This window comes from Canis aureus, chromosome 1, assembly GCF_053574225.1.
Source record: "Canis aureus isolate CA01 chromosome 1, VMU_Caureus_v.1.0, whole genome shotgun sequence".
NCBI classification, from domain to species: domain Eukaryota; kingdom Metazoa; phylum Chordata; class Mammalia; order Carnivora; family Canidae; genus Canis; species Canis aureus.
Genome location: NC_135611.1, coordinates 91,069,389 through 91,095,316, shown reverse-complemented (window position 1 = coordinate 91,095,316; position 25,928 = coordinate 91,069,389). Strand labels below are relative to the sequence as shown.

The 25,928-nt window shown below is 39.0% G+C and overlaps 1 long non-coding RNA gene across 1 annotated transcript in view; it reads right to left on the bottom strand.

Annotated features, from left to right (window-relative positions):
• Positions 1-808: 808 nt before the first annotated feature.
• The window catches only part of LOC144289593 (uncharacterized), a 41,636-nt gene continuing 16,516 nt past the window's right edge, over positions 809-25,928 (bottom strand). Inside the window, exons 2-3 of the long non-coding RNA XR_013357446.1 lie at positions 3,075-3,174; positions 809-1,000 (exon numbers count right to left, since the gene is read on the bottom strand). This is a non-coding gene — a long non-coding RNA (uncharacterized LOC144289593). The remainder of the gene's footprint in view (positions 1,001-3,074; positions 3,175-25,928) is intronic.

Sequence of the window (25,928 nt, the reverse complement as noted above, 5' to 3'; positions counted from 1 at the left end):
GGGTCTCAGACCACATTTTCCTGAATTTACCTGTCTCATAGATTATGATTTGTTCCAGCCAAATTTCTTCTGAAATGGACCTTGTGGAAAAAAATACTATTTGAAATCCAAAATAATCTTAATAATAGTATACTTAAGTTCCATCTAAAATTATATATTATGGGCAGCTCAGGTGGCTCAGTGGTTTGGCGCCGCCTTCAGCCCAGGGCCTGATCCTGGAGACCTGGGATTAAGTCCTGCATCAGGCTCCCTGCATGGAGCCTGCTTCTCCCTCTGCCTGTGTCTCTGCCTCTCTCTCTCTCTCTCTCTCTCTCTCTCTGTGTTTCTCATGAATGAATAAATAAATAAAATCTTTAAAAAATAAAATAGAATAATATATTAATAGAACTTAGCCAATTCAAAGCTATATTTTTGCATTCAGAGTTCCCAGATTTAGTAGCCTCTAAAATACGAAACATGTATTGAGCTAGCCTATATGCATAAATAATATGATACACGCCTCCAAATGTGAAATTGGGGGAACTACACATTATCTGGGCCTACCTTAGTGATGTTGATACCTTTTTCCGCTGCCTTGAAGGGATGTGGGTGGGTGAGAACTGACACCAGCATAATAATCCAGAGGCGTCTTGTAGTAAAATGAAAACAAGCAGTGAAATTGCCATTGTGGGAAAAATTTAATTACCAGGGAAGTCATTTTTGCTTCAGAAATGACTAGGATTAAAAAAATATATAATTTAAAATGCCAAACAATATGCAGTCAAGTAAACCAAAATATCCTACCTGTAGGAAAACAAGTGAGGGCAGCTTGGTGGGCTCCTCCAGCTGCCACTGAGTGAATGACCCATTGATGTACATATCAGGTGCACCTTTTACTGAGTTTTATTTCCAACATAATTGTGGTTTACAAAGCAGAGAGTATCTCTCCATTAACCAGTTTTGTCAAGAATGAAAAGATAGGGAGAAAAGCCAGAACTTGCAGGCCCTTCCAAAGTGGAAGCTGCAAGAGAAAATGGAGAGTTGGGGTTGGCCACTTGTGGGATTATCTTTGCTGAGCTAGGTGTACTCTGTTTACAGCTCCTTTCTCCCACCCTGCACGTCCTCTAGGGACGTGGCTCCAGAGAGCCATGCACCACCGAAGAGCCAGCATGAAGGGTCAGATGGCTCCAGAGAGGGTCCAAGTAGCCCTCAGAGATTCACTGAAATCTGCCTCCTTGGTCTGATTGCCTGGACAGCAAGGGATCTGGGTGCCCACTCTAATGGGGCTGGATGCACGGCAGGGATTGAGGGCTGCTTCAGACTCAGAGTGGGGGCTGACAATGTGGTCTCGGGCACTGAGGTGTCACACGGGCTGAGGACGGCAAGAACAATGGAGAGGGAATGATAGGGAAACCTCTATAGGCAGTTCTGCGGGCACTCTCAGCTGTCACCATCCTCTCACCACCTCACAAGAGCCCTTCTCACACCTGACTGTGCACAAGGATCCCATTGGCATCTGGTTAAAATGCAGATTCTGAAGGGGCAGGTCTGGGATGGGGCCGGACTTGTCACCATCAAGCTCCTTGGAGACACTGATAACAAGGCCCTGTGGAAGTTTTTGTTTTGTTCCGTTTTTTTTTTTTTTTTTTTTCAGACAGAGAGAGAGAGAGAGAGAGAGAGATGTGAGCTGAGGGTAGAGGCGGAGGGAAAAAGAAAGAGAGAGGAAAAAAATCTTAAGCATGCTCCCCACTGAGCACAGAGCCCCAGGGTGCACGGTCAGATCCCATGACCCTGAGATCATGACCTGAGCCGAAATCAAGAGTCTGACACTTAACCCACTGAACCACCCAGGCACCCAGGTCCCTTACAAGTTTGTAAACTCCTCTGAGGTGCCTGGCATTGCCTATTGCTTAAATCCCAATGTTACAAGTTCTATCCTCCCTGATCCCCGCTCCGTGTTTCTCTTCAGAACTTAGAAGCAGAACAATTCCTTAGCTGTAACTATATTCCTTATCACACACGTACGCACACCATGTCCTCTTTATGTCACCATAATTAAATAAGGAACATAATTCAAAATAGGACTTAGACACCTCAGTCTTCCTTACTCCATACCAAAGGCCTGGCTTATGATGATAGGAATCAGACCAGCATACAGCAGTTGGAGGGAAAGAGAGGAAAGGATTAACATTGATTTGTGTCCACCGTGGGGCAGATACTTACTAGGCTAGGGAGTGCACACCATGGCTAAAAGCTTGCTGAATTCATGTATTCCAAGTCCTAGACTGAGTACTTTTCTCACATTCCCTCATTTACTTCTCACAACCAATCCACGTGTTTGACACTTATTAAAACCTCCAGGGGTGCCTGGTGGCTCAGCAGGTTAAGTGTACCACTGCTGATTTCAGCTCAGGTCATGATCCCAGGGTTGTGAGATTGAGCCCTGTGTATCAGGCTCTGAATTCAACGGGGAGTCCACTTGGGATTCTCTCCCTCTACTCCCCATACCTTCTCTCTCTCTCTTTCTCTCTCTTTCTCTCTCTCTTTCTCTCTCTCTTTCTCTCTCTCTACCTCTCTCTAAGAAAAAAAAAGAAAAATCCGTCTTACAAAAGAGAAATGTAAGTCTCTGAAGGGTTAAGCAGTTGCCCAAGGTGATGGGGATTCAAAATAGGCAAGGTGTGATCCCACCCAAGGAACAATCCAGGAAAGTATTAATTGCTAGTAGAGGTTGCTGTTTTTTTTTTTTTTTTTAATTTGTGAAAACAATTCATAGGTGGCAAAATATGCTTTCAAAACTGCCCCAAACCAAGAGGCTTTAACCCTTGCTACAAATAAGCAGCACCTTGGGGCCTTTAAAAATAATAATCTCCCTACCTGGAGATTCACTCTCAACCAAGCCAGCCCCAATTCCTGGGGGCAGGGCCCAGGCAGTGGCATTCTCTACAAGTTCCCCAGGGGATCTTAATGGGCAGCCATACATATGAAAATATATATTTTTAAGATTTTAACACGAGTCCTCCATGACAGCAAACTGTAAAAGGGGGAGATAAGGCAGGTGAGTCCCTGTCATCATGAAGGAGGTGAAGATCACATACCTGTATAATGTAGTTTCGCTGCACCTCACTGTCATGGCTCTACGTGGGCTGGTGGTAACCGAGGAAAAGGGCCTGTGGGAGGTGGCTACTGAGCTGAACTCTGAAAGAATTAAACAATAGAGCATGAAACAGATGACAATGCCAGAGTTTGATGAACCCTGTGCATGTGTCCCTTTGTGCTGCTGCCTATACTGCAGAAGAATCTGGTGCGCACAGCCTTAACACTGAGTCCCCATTAAGTTCAATGCTGTGCTATGTTTCTCAGCACTTCTCCCTCTCCAGGAGTGGGTGGGCTTTGTTGATATCAAATCTGGGGGGAAAATGTTTTCTTTTCCAAGACTTCACTTAATATGTTAGATAGGGTTCAACTTCAAGACTCAGGAATAGCTCTGTTTGGACTTCCGCCATTATGTCACTGTTTCACTGGAAGACTGTGACTTCCATCAGCACTGGACACGAACAGGTGTGAATGATACTTGTCCAGGCAACTGCCTGCAAATGGAAATTAGCTGGAGTGTGTGTTTAGTCTGAAGGTGTGTGTATGTGCGTGTGTGTGTGTGTGTGTGTGTGTGTGTCATGAGGAGTGGATTGTAAAAGATAACCCCCCAGGGCAATGTTAATGGCCAAAGAAGTTGATGCATACAAATCAACAGACTTAATGATGATTTAATAGAAACAACCAGTTGCCCTGTCAGGGGACTTCCCCACTGTTTTCTTTATGGAGAAACTTCCATAGTATGAGGGGTAGATTGCAAGAAAGGGTTTTAAAACTTATTTTTAGGGAGGCCTGGGTGGCTCAGTAGTTGAGCGTCTGTCTGCCTTTGGCTCGGATGTGACCCGGGGTCCTGGGATCAAGTCCCACATCGGGCTCCCTGCAGCGAGCCTGCTTCTCCTTCTGCCTTTGTCTCTGTGTCATGAATAAATAAGTAAAATCTTTAACATAAATAAATACAAAAAAATAAAAATTACTTTTATTTTAAGAAATTAGTACAGAGATTCTATTTGCTTTATAAAATTGTTGCCCTATAAAGAACAAAGTATCTTATCTACTGGTATACACATGTATATCCATATACACATTTTTTTCTGTCAATTGCTTCATTATGAGATTAAATGAAGCACTGATATAATACCAGAAATAGGATGGGATGTATACAAAATTTATTTACTCTTTGTCCTTAACATCTAACCCTCAGGGAAGGGAGTCCCAGGATGCAAAGACCTGAGAAGCAGTGCCTGTGGTGTGAATGAGGGCAGCAGGAAGGCTAGGGTGGCTGGTGGCAGGAGAAGGGTCAGTGCCTCATGGCCACCGTAGAGATTTAGGTTTTTATTCAGTATGTGTTAAGAAGTCACACAAGGATTCTGTGAAAGGGAATGCAATGATCTGATTTATATTTTGAAGGGATTTCTCTGGCTGCCCTGAGGAGATTATAGAGGGTCAGGAGTAGAAGTAAAGGAAACAGGATGTTGTTGCAGGAAATCACAGGGATGAGGATGCCAGCTATTCAGGTGGTGAGAAATTATGGGGCAGGTTTTAAAGACTGAGAAAATCTAGGACTTCCTGAAGGATATAGTGATGGAGGAAAGTCAAGAATATGGGTTCAGGAAGGATGGCAATGGCGTGTCATCGAGATGTCTAGCACATATTCAAGAGGGAAAACTTTATGGGCTGCCAAATAGGTAAGTTTGGGGGTTAGAGGTAATGTCAAGGCTGGCAATATATGTTTTTGAGTTATCAGCATGCAGATAGTATTTAAAGTCAAGTAAGTGGATAAGGCACCAAGGGAGTGAGCAGGAAGAAAAGAGCCAACTGTGGGGCACCCGAAGTTCAGAAATCTGGATTACAAGAGGCATTGAGCAAAGAAAACTGAAAAGTTGTGGCCATTATACTATGAAAGAAAGGAGGAAAATCAGGAGTGTGGTGAAAGAAAGCTTTTAAACTTTCTTTTTAGAGCAGCATGACTCTTTCAAAAACTATTGCTAAATCTGGGTGTCTGGGTGGTACAGTCAGTTAAAGCATCTGACTCTTGGTTCTGGCTCAAGCCCTGATCTCAGGGTCATGAGATCAAGCCCCGTGTGGGACTCTGCACTCAGCAGCAGAGTCTGCTTAAGACTCTCTCTGCTCCTTCCCCCAGAACTCTCAATATCTCTAAAATAGGTAAACCTTTAAAAAGAAAAAAACAAAGAGCAAAAACACTATTGCTAAATCTAATCTTATAAGAAGCCAACAACAACATGACACTTCAAACCCTATTTAAAAAGGGAGTTTGGGAAATGCTGGATGTATGCCTGCAGGTAAGGAACCTTCCTAAACCCTGGACTTTGTGAAGGTCAACGGTACCACCACTAGGATAATTTGAGGTTCCTAACAAAAGCTTCATGTTGTCTATTTCTAACACTCCAGGACCCAGCTGAGAGCAAGGGATTGAGGAGGTACACTTTGGTAAACAATCTGGGGGTCAGAAGAGATAAGGTGTGACTGGCAGGTACCATGGACTGAACATGTGTTTCTCTCCTCAAGTTCATATGTTGAACCCCTAATTGCTAATGTGATGGTATCTGGACATGGGTCTTTGGGAAGGAATTAGATCATGAGGTGAAGCCTTCCTGCTGAGATCAGTGCTGTTCTGATAAGAGATATGCTTCCATTCTCTCTCCACCCCATGAGGACAGAACCAATAGATGTTCCTCACCAGAAACAAAATCAGCCATAACCCAATCCCCAGACTTCTCAGGCTGCAGAACTGAGAGAAGGAAATTGATGTTGCATAAGCCACCCAGTCTATGGTATCATGTTATAACAGCCCAAACTGACTGAGGCAGCAGGGGATGGAGAAAACACCCCCAGACCCCTGTGGCAGTGCACATCATGGGAGTGTGCCGTGTAAGAGGTGAGGGGAGCACCTGCCCCACTCTTTGAGCTTTGCTTCTGAACTGCTCTTACATGATAGAGCCACAGTGCTGCCATGGGGAGTGAATACATTTCATCCAAAAGGTGGGCGTTTTCTCTTTCTTTTATGTTTTGTAATTTTTGTAATGTTTTATACTTTAGTAATTCTTCTTGACCTTGGATCTTCATCTCAGGAGACCACAGGGCCTTATTTGCCCTGATAATCCATTGATTTCACTCTCAGACACAGAGGCTGTGTCTCAGTCAGGAACCTGTAGTTAATTACTTTTCAGACTCACCTCTACATATATTCAGAAAAAAACTGAGACATTGACTTTGGATCCCACCAAGCAAAATGTTTTCCTTCTTTTAAAACTATTAGTTCTCCAAGAAATGACAATTTAAACAGAGGCATTGTTACGGTCCTAAGCCAGAGTTCTTCCTCCTGTTCCTTTCTCCCTTATATTAATGGGTATCTTCTTAGCGACATCCACACATTTTTTTCTAAAAAATTCACTCACTTAGCATATATTTTCCGAGTACCCACTAGGAATCAGATGGGCACTAGAGCACAGTAGGAAACAAGACAGACATCTCTGCACTCATGAAATCTGCATTCTGCAGAAGGAGATATGTAAGGGGGAAAGGGCAAGGACAGTTGGAGAAAGCCTTTAATTATGGTTAGCATAAATGAGGTAATAAAGGTAATGTGAAGAGAGTACCTGTGCAGGGCATTTTACACAGAATGATCTGGGGCACACTCTGAAATGGTGACATCTGAACCAATGGGCATGCCTGAGGCAGCTCTACAAGTGACTTGAAGAAGGGCCCAAGGCAGAAGGAACAAGTAGACTGTCAGAAAGGTCAGCAGCCTGACCTATCCAAGGAACAGAAAGGAAACTATTGTGGATGAAGCTTACAGAAGAAGGGAGGGATGGAGAGAGAAAGAGAGAAAGAAAGCTGGCAAAGGACAGATCTTAGAAAACCATATAAAATATAGAAAGAAGGTCTGCTTTTATTCTAAGGGGGATGGAAGTCAAATGCTTATAAGGAGGATGGAGACTTGATCTAGTGTACCTTTTTCTTAATTAAACTTTTATATTTTGAGATAATTATAGATTCCCAGGCAGTTGTAAAAAAATAAAACAAATCCCATGTACCTTTTTCACAGTTTCCTCTAGTGGTATAATACCTTGCAAAACTACAGTACAGTACCACTAAAATATTGACAGTGATAACAATCCACCCATCTTATTCAGATTTCTCACGTTTTATATGTACCTGTGTATTTAGCTCAATGACATTTTTTAAAAGATTATTTATGTATTTGAGAGAAAGTAAGAGTGAGAGACTGAGAGAGAGAACAGAGGAAGAGAGAGCAGCAGACTCTCCTCAAAGCGGAGAGATCAACGGGAGGATCTTGATCCCAGGACCCTGAGATCAGGACCTGAGCTGAAGGTAAACACTTAACCCACTGAGCCACCCAAGCACCCCAAGTTCAATGACATTTTTAACAGACTTTTTTAGGCCAGATTCAGATAAATAGAAAAAAATAGAGCAGAAAGTACAGAATGTTCCCATGTGTCCCGTGAACCCACACACTCACACCTCTGCAACCATGAACCTCATGCAGAAGAGTCATGTATTTGTTATAATCCATGGGACCACACTGACACATCATAAAGTCCATGGTTCATATGAGGGTTCATTCTTGGTGTTGCATAATCTATGGGTCTTGACAAATGTATAATGACACATCTCCATCATCATAGTATCATACAGCGTAGTTTCACTGCCCTAAACATTTTCTGTGCTCTGCCAATAATCCCTCTTCCTTTCCAACCTCTGGCAACCTCTGATCCTTTCACTGTCTCCTCTTTGCAGTTTTTCAAAATGTCATAGAGTTGGAATCATACAATAAGTATCCATTTCTGATTGACTTCTTTCACTGGTAATATGCATTTAAGTTTCATCCATGTCATTTCATAGCTTGATAACTCATTTCTTTTTAGTGCTGAGTAATGTTCCATTGATTCTTTGTACCATAGCTTATTTAGCCACTCACCTACTGAAAAAAATATTGATTGTCTCCAAGTTTTGGCAATTGAATAAAGTGAATAAAGCTTCCATAAAAATCTGAGTGCATGTTTTTGTATGGACACAGTTTTCAACAGCTTTAGGTAATTGTGAAGGGTTGTGATTGCTGGATCATAAAAGTAAATTTCGTTTTGTAAAAAAAAAAACCTGCCAAAATCTCTTCCAACCTGGCTGTATTCCACCACCAGAAGGAGTTAAGAGTTTCTGTTGCTCCATATCTTTGCAAGCATTTGGTGTTGTCAGTGTTCTGGATTTCAAACCATTTTAAGAGATGTGTAGTGGTATCTCATTGTTGTTTTAATTTGCATCTCCCTGATGACATATAATGTAGAACATCCTTTTCATATGCTTATTTCCCATCTGGATATCGTCTTAGGTGAGGTATCTAATGGTGTTTACACTATTTTTTAATTAGGTTGTTTGTTTTCTTGTTGTTGAGTTTTCAGAGTTCTTTCTACATTTTGGACAACGGTCCTTTAACAAATATGTCTTTCTCAAGACTTACTTTCTCCCAATCTGTGTCTTGTGTTCTCAAAAAGTCATTACCATAGCAAAGGTCATTTAGATTTTCTTCTATATTATCTTCCAGGAATTTTACTGTGTTGCATTTTCAGTTTAGGTCTGTGATCCATTTTGAGTTAAATTTTATGAAGGGTATAAAGTCTATATCTAGAATCATCTACATTACTTTTTACATGTGGATGTCCAGTTGTTCTAGCACTATTTGTTGGAAACAAATATCTTCACTGTTTTGTCTTTGTTTCTTTGTGAAAGATTAATTGACCATTATTTATGTGGGTCTACTTCTGGGTTCCATTCTCTTCTACTAATCTTTTGTCTCTTCTTTCACTGGTACCACACTGTCTTGATTACTGTAGCTTTATAATAAGTCTTGAAGTTGGGTAATGTCAGTACCCAAAATTTGTTCTTCTTCCATACTAGGCTGGCTATTCTGGGTCTTTTGCTTCTCCATATAAGCTTTAAAATCAGCTTGTTAATGTCCACAAAACAACTTGCTGGAATTGATTGCAATTGCATTGAATCTATAAACCAAATTGAAAAGAACTGATATCTTGATAACATTTAGTCTCCTTATGCATGAATATGGAATATCTTTCCATCTATTTAGCTTTTCTTTGATTTCTTTCATCAGAGTTCGCAGGTTTCTTCATACGGATCTTGTACATATTTTGGTAAGATTTATACCTAAGTATTTTTTTTCACTAATGTAAATGGTACTGCGATTTTAACTTCAAATAAATACAACTTAATTCATGGCAGGTATATAAGAAAGCAATTGCCTTTTGTATATTAATCTTGAACCCTGCAGCCTTACCATATCACTTATTTTTTCCAGATTTTTCATCAGTTCTTTCAGATTTTCTTTTTTTTTCTTTCAGATTTTCTGCAGTTATGTCATCAGTTAAGAAAGACAGTTTTATTTCTCCATTCTCAATCTGTATACCTTCTTTTTCCTTTTCTTGTCTTATTGTATTAGCAAGGATTTCCAGTGTAATGTTGAAAAGGGGTGATGAGAAGGGACATCATTGTCTTCCATCTGATTTTAGTGAGAATGCTTCAAGTTTCTCACAATTAAGTATGAGGCTGGCTATAAAATTTTTGTAGATATTCTTTATCAAGTTTGACATTTTCCTCTGTTTCTACTTTACTGACAGTTTTTATCATGAATGGGTATTGGACTTGTCAGATGCTTTTTCTGCAACTACTAATAGGATTATTCATTTTCCATTTCTAGCCTGTTGATGTGATAGATGATATGAACTGATTCTGAAATGTTGAATCAGCCTTGCATATCTGAGATAAATCCCATCTGGTTGTGGTGTATAATTCCTTTTATACATTGTTGGATTCAATTTGCAATTTTTGTATCTATGTTTACAAAATACATTGGTTTATCATTTGCCCATACAGTGTTCGGTTTTGATATTAGAATAATGCTGACCTCATAAAATGAGTAAGGATTATTTCTTCTGTTTCTATTCTTTGAAAGAGGTTATAGAAAATTGGTATAATTTCTTCCTTAAATATATGAATTTACCAATGTAAAATTCACCAATGTACCTACTTGGGCCTGGTGCTTTCTGTTTTGTAAATTATTAATTATTGACTCCATTCCTTTAATCGAGGCCTATTTTTGTTGATTTTTAAATCAGATTGCTCATTTTCTTATTGTTGAGTGTCAAGAGTTTTTTTTGGATACTTTAGAAAATAGTCCTTTACTGTGAGTCTTTTGAAAATATTTTCTCCCTGGGGTGCCTGGGTGGCTCAGTGGTTGAGTATCTGCCTTTGGCTAAGGTCATGATCCTGGGTTCCTGGGATCGAGTCCCACAGTGGGCTCCCCGCAGGGAGCCTGCTTCTCCCTCTGCTACGTCTCTGCCTCTCTCTCTGTGTCTCTCATGAATAAATAAAATCTTATAAAATATATTTTCTCTCAGCATGTGGTATGAGTTCTTTGGAATTTCACTGCATATGAAGGCTCAGGTATGATTAGCACTGTTAACATATAGGACAGTTCCATTACCACAGGATCCTTTGTAGTTGCTCTTTATAACCGCAACCACCACCCTCTTTTTCTCTCCAGTTTCCTCCTATGGCAATCACTAATTTGTTCTTTATTTCTATAATTTTGCAATTTAAACAATGCTTTATAAATGAAGTCATGAGGCATATAATCTTTGAGATTTGGTTTGTTTCACTCAGTATAATTCTCTGGAGACTCAATCAGGCGTTCTGTGTATCAATAGTTCATTGCTTTTTATTGCTGAGTAGTATTACAATGTATGGATGTATTACAGTTTGTTGAAACATTTATTCATTGAAGGACATCTGAGTTGCTTCTAGTCTTTGGCTATTGCAAATAACGCTGCTGTGAATATTCACATGCAAGTGTTTGTGTGAGTCTAACTATGTACATTTTTCTGGGATAAATGCAATAGCTGAGTAATATATTTTTAGATTTAAAAGAAACTGACAAACTCTTTGGTAAAATGGCTAGACCATTTTATACTCATACCAACAATGTATAAGTAATCCAGTTTCTCTAAATCTTTGCAAGAATCTGATGTCATTATTTTTAATTTATTTTTATAGATTGTAGTAGTAATTCATTGTGATTTTATTTTGCACTCTCCTAACAGCTAATGATGTTGAACATGTCTTCATATATTTAAAACCCATCCACATATCCTTTTCAATGAAATGTCTGTTCATAGATTTTGCTCATTTTCTAATTGGATTGTTTGGGAACTGTTGTAATTGTTGAGTTTTGAAGGGTTCTTTATATATCCTAGATGCAAAGTATTCGTCAGAGATGCAATTTGTATTTTCTCCTATTTTATACCTTGTCTTTTAACCCCCTTCACTAAGTTGTTGATAGAACAAAAGATTTTAATTTTGTTAAGTTCAAATTTATCAATTTTTTGTGTTCATGTCATATTCATTCATTTCTTTTTCAATTTAAATTCAATTAGCCAACATATAGAACATCATTTACTTCAGATGTAGAGTTCAGTAATTCATCAGTTTCATATAATATCCAGTGCTCGTTACATCACGCATCCTCCTTAATGCCCATCACCCAGTTAACCCATACCTCCACACACCTCTCCTCTAACAACCCTCATTTCTTTCCCATAGTTAAGAGTCTGGGTGGGACTCTGAACCTAGACTGGTGATTAATGGTGGGATGCCTGGGTGGCTCAGTGGTTGAGCATCCACCTTCAACTCAGGGCATGATCCTGGGATCTGGGGATTGAGTCCCACATCAGGCTTCCTGAAGGGAGCCTGCTTCTCCCTCGGTCTATGTCTCTGCCTCTCTTTGTGTGTCTCTCATGAATAAATAAAAATCCTTTAAAAAAAAGAGTCTCCCATGGTTTGTCTCTTTCTCTGATTTCTTCTCATTCCATTTTCCTTCCCTTCCCCTATGATTCTCTGAATTCTTTATTATATTCTTCATATGAGTAAAACCATATGATGATTGTCTTTCTCTGACTTATTTCACTCAACATAATACTCTCCAGTTCCATCCAAGTTGATGTAAACGGTAGGCATTCATGCTTTCTAATGACTGAGTAATATTCCATTGTATTTATACCACATCTTCTCTATCCATTCACTTGTTGACAGACATCTCAGCCCTTTCCACAGTTTGGCTCTTGTGGACATTGCTGCTTTTATTATTAATATTATGAACATTGGGGTACAGGTTCCCCTTAGGATCATTACATCTGTATCTTTGGGGCAAATACCTAATAGTGCAATCACTGAATCATAGAGTAGCTCTATTTCTAACTTCTTGAGGAACCTCCATACTGCTTTCCAGAGTGGCTGTGCCAGCTTGCACTCCCACCAACAGTGTATTCCCATCAACAGTTTCCCCACTTTCCACTTCCTAGTCAACATTTGTTTCCTAACTTGTTAATTTTAGCCTTTCTGACTGGTGTGAGGTGGTATCTCATTGTGGTTTTGATTTGTATGATGCTGAGGGACATGGAGCATTTTTTCATGTGTCTGCTGGCCATTTGTGTGTCTTGTTTGGAGAAATGTCTGTTTATGACTTCTGTCCATTTATTGATTGGGTTATTTGTTTTTTGCTATTTGCCTCTTGAGTTTGAGAAGTTCTTTATAGATTTTGGATACTAGCCCTATATCTGATAAGATATTTCTTCTCCCATTCTGTAGGTTGTCTTCTGATTTTGTCAACTGTTTTCTTTGCTGTGCACAAGTTTTTTTATTTTGATGAAGTCCCAATAGTTCATTTTTGCCTCTGTTTCCCTTGCCTTTGGAGATGTGTCTAGTAAGAAGTCACTGTGGCTGAGGTCAAAGAGGTTGCTTCCTATGTTCTTCTCTAGGATTTTGATGGATTCTCGTCTCACATTTAGATCTTTCACCCATTTTGAGTTCATCTTTGTGTATGGTGTAAAAAAAAAATGGTCCAGTTTCATTCTTTTACATGTGGCTGTCCAAATTTCCCAACGCCATTTGTTGAATAAACTGTCTTTTTTCCACTGAATATTCTTTTCCTTTGTCGAAGATTAATTGACCATAAAATTGAGGGTCCATTTCTGGGTTCTCTATTCTGTTCCATTGATATATGTGTCTGTTTTTGTGCCAGTACCACATTGTCTTGATTACAGCTTTGTAATATACCGTGAAGTCTGGCATTGTGATGCCACTGGCTTTGGTTTTCTTTTTGTAATTCCTCTGGCTATTCAGGGTCTTTTCTGGTTCTATACAAATTTTAGGATTTTTTTTTTGTTCCAGCTCTGTGAAAAATGTTGATAGTATTTTGATAGTGATTGCATTAAATGTGTAGATTGCTCTGGGTGGCATAGATATTTTAAGAATATTTATTTTTCCAATTCATAAGCATGGAATTTATGTCCATTTCTTTGTGTCTTCCTCAAACTCCTTCACAAGTTTTCAGTAGTTTTTAGAGTAGAGATCCTTTCCTCTTTGGTTAGGTTTATACCTAGGTTTAAACCTAGGTATCTTATGGTTTTTGGTGCAACTGTAAATGGGATTGGTTCCTTAATATCTCTTTCATCTGTCTCATTGATAATGTATAGAAATGCAACTGATTTCTGTGCATTGATTTTATATCCTACTACATTGCTGAATTCCTGTAAGAGTTCTAGCAATTTTGAGGTGGAGTCTAAAGTATCATGTCATCTGCAAAGAGTGAAAGTTTCACTGCTTCTTTGCCAGTTTGAATATCTGTTATTTCGTTTGTTGTCTGAGTGCTGTGGCTAGGACTTCTAGTACTATGTTGAACAACAGTGATGATAGTGGACATCCCTGTCGTGTTCCTGACCTTATGGGGAAAGCTCTCAGTTTTTCCCCATTGAGAATGATATTTGCTGCAGGTTTTTTGTATATGCCTTTTATGATAACAGGGTATGTTCCCTCTATTCTTACACTGTGGAGTGTTTTAATCAAGAAAGGATACTGTATTTTGTTAAGTTCTTTTTTCTGCATCAATTAAGAGGATCATAAGGTTCTTGTCCTTTCTTTTGTTAATGTGATGTATCACATTGTTTCATTTGTGAATCTTGAATCACTTTTGCAGCCCAGGAATAAATCCCACTTGGTCATGGTGAATAGTCTTTTTATGTACTGTTAGATCCTATTGGCTAGTATCTTGGCGAGAATTTTTGCACCCATATTCATCAGGGTTATTAGGCTGTAACTCTTTTTGGTGGGATCATTGGTTTTGGGATCAAGGTAATGCTAGCCTCATAGAACAGGTTTGGAAGTTTTCCTCCTTTTCTATTTTTTGAAACAGCTTCAGAAGAATAAGTATTAATTCTTCTTTAAATATTTGGTAGAATTCTCCAGGGAAGCCATCCAGTCCTGGACTCTTGTTTGTTGGGAGATTTTTTTTTATTATTATTATTACTGCTTCAATTTCCTTGCTGGTTATGGGTCTGTTCAGGTTTTCTATTTCTTCCTGTTTCAGTTTTGGTAGTTTATAGGTTTCTAGGAATGCCACCATTTCTTCCAGATTGCCTAATCTGTTGGCATATAGTTGCTCACAATATGTTCTTAAAATCATTTGTATTTCCTCGGTGTTAGTCATGATGTCTCCTCTTTCATTCATGATTTTATTAATTGGGTTCTTTCTCATTTCTTTTTGATAAGTATGGCTAGGAGTTTGTTGATCTTATTAATTATTTAGATCCTAGTTTTGTTGATCTGCTCTACTGTTCTTTTGGTTTCTATTTCATTGATTTCTTCTCTAATCTTTATTATTTCTCATCTCCTGCTTGATTTGATTTAGCTGTTCTCTCTCCAGCTCCTTTAGGTGTATGGTTAGACTGTGCATTTGAGACTTCTTGTTTCTTGAGAAAGGCTTATATTTCCATATGCTTCCCTCTCAGAATCTCCTTTCCCACATTCCAAAAGTTTTTAGCAGTTGTGTTTTCATTTTCATTTGTTTCCATGATTTTTTTAAATTCAATTTCCTGGTTGACACATTCATTCTTTAGTAGAATGCTCTTTAATATCCCAGTATTTGAGTTCCTTCCAAATTTTCCTCTTATGATGGAGTTCAAGTTTCAAACCATTGTGGTCTGAAAATATGCAGGGAATAATCCCAATCTTTTGGTACCAGTTGAGATCTGATTTGTGACCCAGTATGTCAGCTCTATTCTGGAGAATGTTCTATGTGCACTCAAGAAGAATGTGTATTCTGCTGCTTTAGCATGGAAAGCTCTGTAGGAGATACACACACACACACACACACACACACACAGAGTATCATTCCAAGTTCCTGTTTCCTTATTGATCTAAGGTCCAGAGTATCATTCCAAGTTCCTGTTTCCTTATTGATCTTCTGCTTAGATGATCTGTCCATTTCTGTGAGTGAGGTGTTAAAGCGCCTTACTGTTATTGTATTACTATTATTATTATCAATGTGTTTCTTTAATTTTTTTATTAATTGGTTTATATAATTGGCTGCTCTCAAGTTAGGAGCATGCATATTTATAATTGCTAAATCTTCTTGTTGGATAGACCCTTTAAATATGATAAAGTGTCTCTCTGCATCCTTTACTAAAGTCTTTGGTTTAAAATCTAATTTGTCTGATATAAGGATGGCTACTCCAGCTTTCTTTTGAGTTCCACTAGCATGATAAATAGTTTGGGTCTAAAATGAGTCTCTTGTAGACACAATATGGATGGGTCTTGCTTTTTTATCCACTCTGATACCCCGTGTCTTTTAATTGGAACACTTAGCCCAATTACATTCCAACTAACTTTTGAAAGATATGAATTTGGTGCCATTGTAGCAATTGTAAAGTCACTGTGTTTGTATATTATCTTGGTCTTTTCTTGTATATGTTATTTTTGGGCTCTCTCTTCATGTATGGGATCCCCTTTCATGTTTCTTGCAGGGCTGGTTAGGTGATCACAAATTTCTTAAGTTTCTGTTTGTCCTAGAAGCTCTTTATTTCTCCTTCCATTTTGAATGACAGTTTTGCTGGATAAAGTATTCTTGGATGAATGTTTTTTCTCATTTAGTACCCTGAATATATCATGCCAGTCCTTTCTGGCCTGCAGGTCTTTATGGATAGGTCTGCTGCCAGTCTAATGTTTCTACCCTTGTCAGTTAAGGATCTCTCACCCCAAGCTTCTTTCAGGATTTTCTCTTCATCTCTGAAATTTGCAAGTTTCACTCTTATATGTCAGGGTCTTGATATATTTTTATTTATTTTGAGTGTGTTTCTTTGTGACTCCTGGACTTTAATGCCCTTTTCCTTCCTCAGATTAGGGAAGTTCTCAGCTATGATTTGCTCAAAAAAAATCTTCTCTCTCTCTCTCTCTCATTCATCTTCCCCTGGGATCTCAGTTATTCTAATATTGTTTTACTTTATGGTATCACTGATTTCTCAAAACCTCCTCTCATGATGAAGTAGTTGTTTTTCACTGCCTTCCTCAGCTTCCTTACTTTCTATCATTTTGTGTTCTATGTCACTGACTCTTCATTTCATTTCATGTCGTATTATTGGTGTTAAATAGGAAGAGTTCATCTACTTTGCCCATTTCTGCTTTTAATTAGTGTATTTAGACCACTTACATTTAAGGCACATCTTAAATCTACCATTTTCTAAATTTTGTTTCTTTGCTTATTCTATTTCTTATTCCTGTGTTTCTATCTTCTTGTCTTTCTGTGGAATAACTGGAATAATTTTTAGAATTTAGGTTATTTTTAATAGTATTTTTTAGTGTATCTCTTTATACAATTTAATGAGTTATTGTGATGTAGTTTAAATTTTTTTAAAGGGTCACAGGCTGTTGTGTTTAGAATGGGTTTGAAAGTAAAAAAGTTAATGAAAAGATACCAGTGGAAATGCTATTGAGGTTATTATACCAGTTAGCAATGGTTACTTTAAGTATTGCTTCAGTTGGTTCAGGCTTCAGAAAAGTATATGCTTTTCTATCTGGGTGAAATATTATTTCTCACCTCTTTCACCTAAACTTTTTCTCATATTTTATTTTGTCACTTTCATCTGAAGTCTATTTACTCTTAAGATTGGATTTCTGTGTTGCCCCAATATTTGCCCATATAACCCCTAACACCTCCAATTATACATCTAACCACATGCATTTGTAATCACTTATTTACTTGTCTGTATTGTCTGTCTTCCTATTACACTATAAACTCCTCAAGATCAGAAACATATCTTTTCCTTTCTGGAAATTAACCCCTTGTAGAGTGTCTGGGACCTAGTAAGCCCCCAAAGCCTATCTACTGACTGAATCAATACATTTTATGGGATATATTTGAGGTCTTAAAAGGGAAAATTGTCTTCCAAAACATAGTCAGTTTATCCCCATAGATGTTATCAAAGTGTTTTAATACAGTATATAACCAATTTTAAATATTAATAATTTAAAACCACATTGTTTTAAACCACTACAAAGGTTGCTTTTAGTAGATTCCATTAGAATTGGGCTATAAACAATAAAAGAAATATTAATTAGTATGTTTATTATACATAAAAGTACTTGGTGTTTTAATGCAGGATTTTTTTTAAATGCTGTTTCTGGTAGTTTCTGAATGGAAGTGAAACAGAATATTGCTACAGCAACTATTTAGAGCATCAAGTCATTATTTCAGCTCAGAGAGCACTATGGATTAATCACTTCAGCATCCAAAATGAGTTCTGGTTTTGATTTTCTTGAGGTTTCAAAGGTAACAAACCAAAACCTCCCATTTTTATGTTCCAAGGAAATATAGCTGAACCCACAACACTCACATAACACCAAAAAGTGCCTCAAAAAGCTTCTGCTGCTGAAACCTTTATGTGCAGATTGTAACCCAGAGGAAACATTTTTGGACAAGTGTGGATGAGGCCTTTCTGCACAGGATCCACTATTCAAAGTGCTGACACACAGGACGACTGTGTGGCATGGGAATCAGTATTCCAGGCTATGTTATTCTAAAAAATAATGTATGACTGCTTCCCAAGGAAAACAAACCATGGAGCCAGCCTGCCTTTATCTTTCTGTCAAATATATAATTGTATTAAAATTCTTTATGGATATGGCAATGGGATTTTCCCACAGTACAGTGACCTGCTGCTTTATCAATAATCTGGCCTCTGTTTTTGTTAGGTGAAATCTTAGGGTATATTGACTTCATCTGTAAAAATATGACAGGAACACTTGCAGTGAAATATAAACAATGACCTTCTTGGATTTTCCAAAGAATGATTTTCACAAGAACCACAAGATGGCATTGTCTGCTATGGGACTGTGTTCTGACACTCAGCAAGAACTGACAGCAGAAAATGGAGACAGAGTGGCTTCACATTCCTCATTTTATCTGGAAGATTTTGTCCTTCCCTTCTACATCAGCTTTGTTCACTGTGTGCTGTGTGGTTGTGGTGAATGTTGGGTTGTAAAGGAGGACAAGGGGTGGGAAATGAGTCTTGGGCAGCCTCCAGAAGAGCACTGAAAGTCTATAATGAAATAAAAAGCAAAGGAAGTTGGGGTGAGAACATAGAAACTCCCACCTGACACAGTGCTAGATTCAAAGACTCAGCTTGTACTTACAGATGGACATGGAGGATATTTAGACCTCATCTAGTTACTGTAGTTCAAGAGATTTAGATAATTGTTTACATTAATCATATCTAAAAGATTGTCTTCCCTCTGGTATCCCTCCATATGTACCTACACTGGTGACTCCACAGCTAAACTTCTATAGTGTGTGTAGGATGGAATACAATCTCTTGTCACTTATCTCTAGTCCCTGAGCATGAAGCCATTAATGTAAAGCAAAAGCAACACATTTATGGCAATGCCTATACTGAGCCTTGAACTTTACAGAAATTTCTCATTTTAAGCCTAACCCTTCTTTGTAGGTATCCTAGATGAGGAAATTGAGGCTCAGAACAATTAAGAAACTAGTCCAAACTTCTAAAGTGGTGTCCTATATAATTTAGTCTCAAATTAATCCAATCCTAATGCCCATGGGCTTTCCATTATACTAAACTATTTTCAAGCAGAAAGATATTATGCAACTAAGCAAACCTGAAACAAGTGTCACAGTGCTGTCTGTAGTCTTATTGTACCTAACTGTATCAGTAGTGTTGGACACAGGTGATCAGCACCCATATGGCAGACAAGATGCCTGTCCCACACTGCTATTCTTCAAGATCTCTTGTTACTACAACACATAAAGGGATGGCATATTTGTACTTGTCCCCTCAATGAACCAGAAATGTGACTCCACCTACCATCTCAATTTTATATCATGCATTATGAAGCGCTGTTTGTTAGTTTTCTGTGTGTCATGTGCACTCTCAGTGAGATACAAGAGATAGTTTGCAATTTAAGGACTTAGAACTTGGTGTAAAATGTATGTTTTTGAACAAAAATCTATCCATCAGAGTGAGCAATCCTAGATGCCAGACATGTGCCAGGAACTAAAGGCTCAAAGACTTATAAGATACAGTTCCTATGGAGTTCAGAGCCAGTGAGGGAGACAGACATGGAAAGAGATATAATTTCATCATAATTTGGTAAGTGTTATAAAGGAGGTAGGAACTGGAAGCTAAGAGAACACAGAGAAGGGCATTTACTCCATCTTGAGGATTCAGAAAAGATTTCTTAAAGGATATGATATGTCAGCTAGGCCTGGAAGGATGATATAGAGGCTACTGTTAAAATAGACCAAGTCTTAATCTTACCTCCTATTCTTCACTAGAAACCCACTTGACAGGGAAACCTTCACCAAGTTTTGGTTGAGTCTCAGATGCTGACTTGGGGGTACATGCTGGTTATTCTTCATTCTGTCCCCCAAATGATTTGCCCTATATTCACTGAGATACTAACTTCTGGAGGCCACATCATTAATGTAAAGTCACTAATGTAAAGCCATTAATATAAAATGTAAAATGGAACCCTTGGGCTTCAGTTGGGTGTTTGCCCAATGTGGAAACACCATCTGAAGATCTCATAGAAGGATAAGAGGGACTGAAGTATTTATAACTCACACCATTTCCAGATTTGTTGCAAATATGCTGGTCACCATATCATCCTATGACTATAGCTTCTGTTAAGGAACCTCTTCCTTAGCAGTTTTCTTTTTTTTTTCTTTTTTTCTTTTTTTTTTTTAATTTTATTTATTTATTTATTTATTTATGATCGTCACAGAGAGAGAAAGAGAGAGAGGCAGAGACATAGGCAGAGGGAGAAGCAGGCTCCATGCACCGGGAGCCCGATGTGGGATTCGATCCCGGGTCTCCAGGATCGCACCCTGGGCCAAAGGCAGGCGCCAAACCGCTGCACCACCAAGGGATCCCCCTTAGCGGTTTTCAACTGGGATCATTTCCACCTTTGCCCTGCTGACTGGTGCTTCAACCCCCACTTGTTGGTTTCCTTAATCCTTTCCATGCCTCTCTAATCTTTCACTAAAAAAAAATATTTAAGATTCCCTTACAAGGGTACCGCCTGTTTTCTGAGGGACCCTGATTGAGAAAGGTAAGAGAGAAAGAAGAGCTTTCTTGCAGCTATACCATCTATAACATGTGGCCTCTAAGGTTCAGTGGGAGAGAAAGAGAGGAATGGAAGCTGCACCTGCTTTTAACAACTTGGGCCTACAAGTAACAAAGTCATTTCTGTTCATTATCCATTAGTGAGAACTGACTTCTGTCTAATGAACACAGGGACCCACGAGAGAGACTTATGGACAAGGTGACAGTTGAGCTTGGTCTCAAAGAATAAGAGGAAATAACAGCTGATAAAGAGAATGGATGAAGATGTTCCAAAGAGAAGGACATGTTTAAAGGGAAGGCAGAAAGACAAGTATGGAGTTTTCAGAAGAGAGCACAACAATGCACAACAGTGCATTTTGACATAAGTTGAACTCTAGGAGGTCACCAGGGGGATGGCAAGAGGTGAAGCAGGACAGGAAGGCAGTGGCCATGTGATGAAGAGCTTTGTTTGCCACAGTTAGGATTTGGGGGTTTACTTCAAAGTTTATGAACAAACATTACAGGATTTCAAAGATGGCAGAAGTAACAAGAGAAACATTAAAAACAGTTATTCTCCTAGCATGAGAAGAACACCTATCAAAAGAGAGTGAACCAGAAAGCAAAGGGGCTCTGTCTTCAATCTGGACACAGATGAGAAAGGTCAGAAGTGAGTCAGCAGTGGTGGGGGCAGAGAGAGCATGATGGACTTGGTGTGACTTCTAGTCGGGACTTCAACAACTCTGCAAGCTTGAGAGAAGACAGGACAAGTGGACTTTGACCCTTAGAGCTTCTGACAAGTGTCCCTCAATAAAACATGGTACATTTGCTGAGACAGCACAGACAAATAAGAGGCAGAAGATAAAGGGGATAGACAGTCCCTTACTTTGAGACATGCTGAGGTCAAGGCTTCTGCAGGATCCACAGGAGGAAATGTTCAGTAAAAAACTAGAATGGGATCAAGACCTTGGCTGGAGATACAGAACTGGGAGTCAACAGAGGTAGTTGCTGAAGCCCCGAGAATAGGCACAAGTATCCAGGAAGAATGGATGAGAAAGTCAGGATGCACCCTGATGAGACCTAGCAGAGGGGACACCGCTAAATAATGAGCTCCAGAGGAGACGTGAATAAATGGTGATCCATGGGTGAAAAGGCAATGTTCAGATATGAAACATGGATCATGAGGGTGAAGAAAAAGGAAACTCCATTAAACAATGCGTCTGTGAGTGGAAGTCAGGGATGAACAATGAACTATACATTGTCTAGAGGTAATCAAAAGTCAGACAGGGAGCCAAGGGAGCAGATCTGAGAATTTCTGAGTCAGCAAATTAGAGAAGGCTGAGTGTACAGCTGTGAAAACACCTTGGTTAAGATACCCCAAATAATCAGTATGTCCGTGTCCTTCCTTCCCGATGATTACCACACCAACTATGGTTCACACACTTTTCTATGGAATGATGGTGTGCTGTATAAAGCAAACTTGGAAGCTGTTAATTTGACAAATTTGGAAATTGATTAGGCAGCAAATCTAAAAATCTCTAAGTAACACATTTTTTAAAATTGAGGGCTTAAGATCTACGAGGCACAGCCACAGTGCTTTATATTTGCTACCTCATCTAACTTTGGGAAGAGAGTATTATTATTCCCATTAAAAGATATATAGGAATCAAGGGCTCAGATAATGTGGCATATCTAAAATTGAATAGCTGAGAAAAGACACAGTCAAAGTCGACAGCCAGATCTTCAAATTATCAAAGCTTCGGCCACCAGCCATCCTGTCTCATGTACGTGGTCAAACAGGAAACGCCCCTAGGCAATCAGCTCTCTTAAAATGGACAGTGTGGAAATTTGTCAATCACTGAGTCTTGAAGCCTTAGAACTATTATCTAGGGTTTTCTCTCACCGTCTTCACTGGGCATTCATATTTAGTGATTCCTCCTTTTATTATTCTCTTTAAAATAACATTAAGATTACTTATTAAGCAGCATCTCACTCTAACCTTGGATGCCTATTGGACTTCTGCTGAGTCACAAAGGGTATAGAGACCAGAAAACTAGGTACCTGCCTCAGTACTACCTAGAAATAGCCTTCCCTGCTATGCAAGCTTCCCCTCCTCTCTCGCTCTCTCCTGCTCACATATCTGTGGTGAGTAGAAAAAGGGAAAAATTGTAATGGAAGGACTTAGAGTGTTCAGGAAAATCAATCAAACACTGTCACAACAAACCTTCTTTTGAAGGAAAACTAGAAATAAATAAATAGGAAAATTAGTAGTGTCTTAATGTACTTACCATACCACTATATAGGGATCCCTGGGTGGCTCAGCAGTTTAGCACCTACATTGCCCAGGGTGTGATCCTGGAGTCCCGGGATCGAGTCCCACATTGGGCTCCCTGCATGGAGCCTATTTCTCCCTCTGCCTGTGTCTCTGCGTCTCTCTTTCTCTCTCATGAATGAATAAATAAAATCTTTAAAAATATACCATTATATAATTAATTCTGTAATAAATATGAAAATGATATAATAATTTAAAAGTATCTTTGACTACTGATGAAAGTGAAGACAGTTGAGGGACAGAAGGGCAGGGCCCGTGACGGCATGCTAACTTGCTCCTTGGGCAGAGACAGACCAAATACGATCTTGCCTTTGACAAAGAAATGTACATTTACTTATGTGCTTTGTAAATGTGAAATCAATCTCTAATACACTGAGAGTCAGACTATTTTGTATCTTGACCATCACTGAAAATAGTAAACCACATGATAGAACAAAATCATATAGTGGAACAAAATAAACCAACAAAAACATACAGAAAAAATGAAAGCACCAAAATCAGAAGATGTAAAATAAGGTACAAAATGTAAATTAAAAATTATTTGCTTAGGGCTGCCTGGGTGGCTCAGCGGTTGAACATCTGCCTTTGGCTCAGGAAGTGATCCCAGGGTCCCAGGATCGAGTCTCACATTGGGCTTCCTGCATAGAGCCCGTTTCTCCCTCTGCCTATGTCTCTGCCTCTCTCTCTGTGTCTCTCATGAATAAATAAAAAATCTTTAAAAAAACCTTATTTGATTAAATTTTCTTATTAAAACACAAAAGTAGTAAATACAAATGGTAGTATTTCTTTATCAAAACATAAATAGCCCCAAACCAAAAATTATCATATATGGGGAACCATACACAACAGAATGATGCTAAAAACTTACAAATAAAGGAATGCCTGAGTGGCTCAGTAGTTGAGCATCTGCTTTTGGCTCAAGTCGTGATCCTGGGGTCCTGGGATCGAATCCCATATAGGGACTCCCTCTGCCTGTCTCTATCTCTCTCTCAGTCTCTCTCTCTCTCTGTGTCTCATGAATAAATAAATAAAATCTTTTAAAAATTTTATGAATAAAAAAAAGGAGGAACAAAGATCCATCACGGAAATGGATATTATTAATATTGTGGAAGGTAGAATTTGAGGAAAAAGTAGTACGTGGCATAAAGAAGGCCATTTTGAATTGTCAAACTATATAATGAAATCATAAGAGACACTAACATTATATAATGGGTCAAATCCTTTACAAAAAGCAAAAACTGAGGGAAGCACAGGGAGGCACTGACGGGAGCCCAGCTGCATGGGAGGTTAAACAAAGCGCCGTTGTCTGTGAGGCAAGCCAAGGTCATGGGCACTCCTGAACGCTCCATCTCCTGCTTAGGTGGTTCCCGCGGTGCCATGGCAGCCCCTGCTCCCCCACATTTCTCTGTATGAGGCATCAGAAACCTGGAGATTTAAGAGGCCCAAACTGATACTACTAATGAGAGAGGCCGCCAAGTGGAGAAAGCCAGGAGGGGGGCACATGCAGAGGCCACGCAGAAAGCAAGCCACACAGAGGGCACAGGCTGCAGCCAGCCCCAGACAGTTGCCAACAAGGGAAGCCAGAGTCTCAGATTTGTAGGTAGTCTCTCAATTTTTCAATGTTAGCTTAGTTACAAACAAAGTAAGACTCCACTCTGTGATGAATCTAGCCTGTAAATCTCCAGTCCAGTTCATTATATGTCTAATTTTGGAACTTTCTGGCCTGTGACTTTCAATATATATATATATATATATATATATACAGCAAACTCCCTGGAATATAATTGCTTATCTAAACACTTGCTGAATGAATGACTTCATGAACCAATTGAATTGTATCTGCTTTTGAGTATATTTGGTCTAGTTAGGAAGAAAGATAATCAGTGATGAAAAGACAGTATGGGGATGCCTGGGTGGCTCAGCAGTTGCGCGTCTGCCTTCAGCTCAGGGCGTGATCCTGGAATCCGGGATCGAGTCCCCTAACGGGCTCCCTGCGAGGAGCCTGCTTCTCCCTCTGCCTGTGTCTCTGCCTCTCTCTCTATGTCTCTCATGAATAAATAAATAAATCTTAACGAAAAAAAGACAAAACAGTATGATAAATCCTGTAGAAGGGGCATAGTGAGGATACAATGGAAGCCAGAGAAGGGTCCTAAGGTCAACTCTAGATTCTCCTTCCCAGAATATTTTTTGGAAAAATCTCTCTCTTGAGAGGAGTGAGTAAGTAAAAAGGAGGTTTATTCATTACAGCATCCTATAATGAAGTGAAGTTGAGTAAATTAGATTTACAAGTAGCAACATGAACAAATATCAAAAAATAGTATCAGGTTAAAAAAAAAACAAAGTCACAAACGGATTCCTAGAGAAAAATACCAGTTATATAAAATTTCAAGGTACACAATCACTATGTGTATTCTTTTAAAAGAATATATACATGTGTTGCCAAAGGGGAAAAATAAAAGTATTGAAATGATATATGCCAACCTCAGGGTAGCATTTACTCCTGGGGAGGAAAGGAATGAGGAGGTGGGGGGAGGGCTGCGCTTTAATTATATTTGCAATGTTATATTTCTTTTTTTTTTTTTTGTAAGATTTCATTTAGTCATGAGAGACACAGAGAGAGAGAGAGGCAGAGACACAGGCAGAGGGAAAAGCAGGCTCCCTGTAGGGCACAGTCTCATCGATATGAGACTTGATCCCAGAACCCCGGGATCACGACCTGAGCCAAAGGCAGATGCTCAACCACTGAGCCACCAGGTGCCCCACAATGTTATATTTCTTAAGAAATATGATGTGAAACAACACATGGATATTTGTTGATACTCATCAAATTTGTGGGGCAGGTTCACTGGTGTCTGCGTATTGAATATTGTTCTCTGTACAGTGTGTTTAAAACATTTCATAATTAAGAATAATAATTATGATGGCCATAATGGGAGAAGGCAGTTGTGAGTTAATTCTGAGAACCTGGCAATTATGTTTTCCGGGTTAAGATGTGAACAATGCAATGAAACGGTAAGCTTCACTGTGTAGCTCTG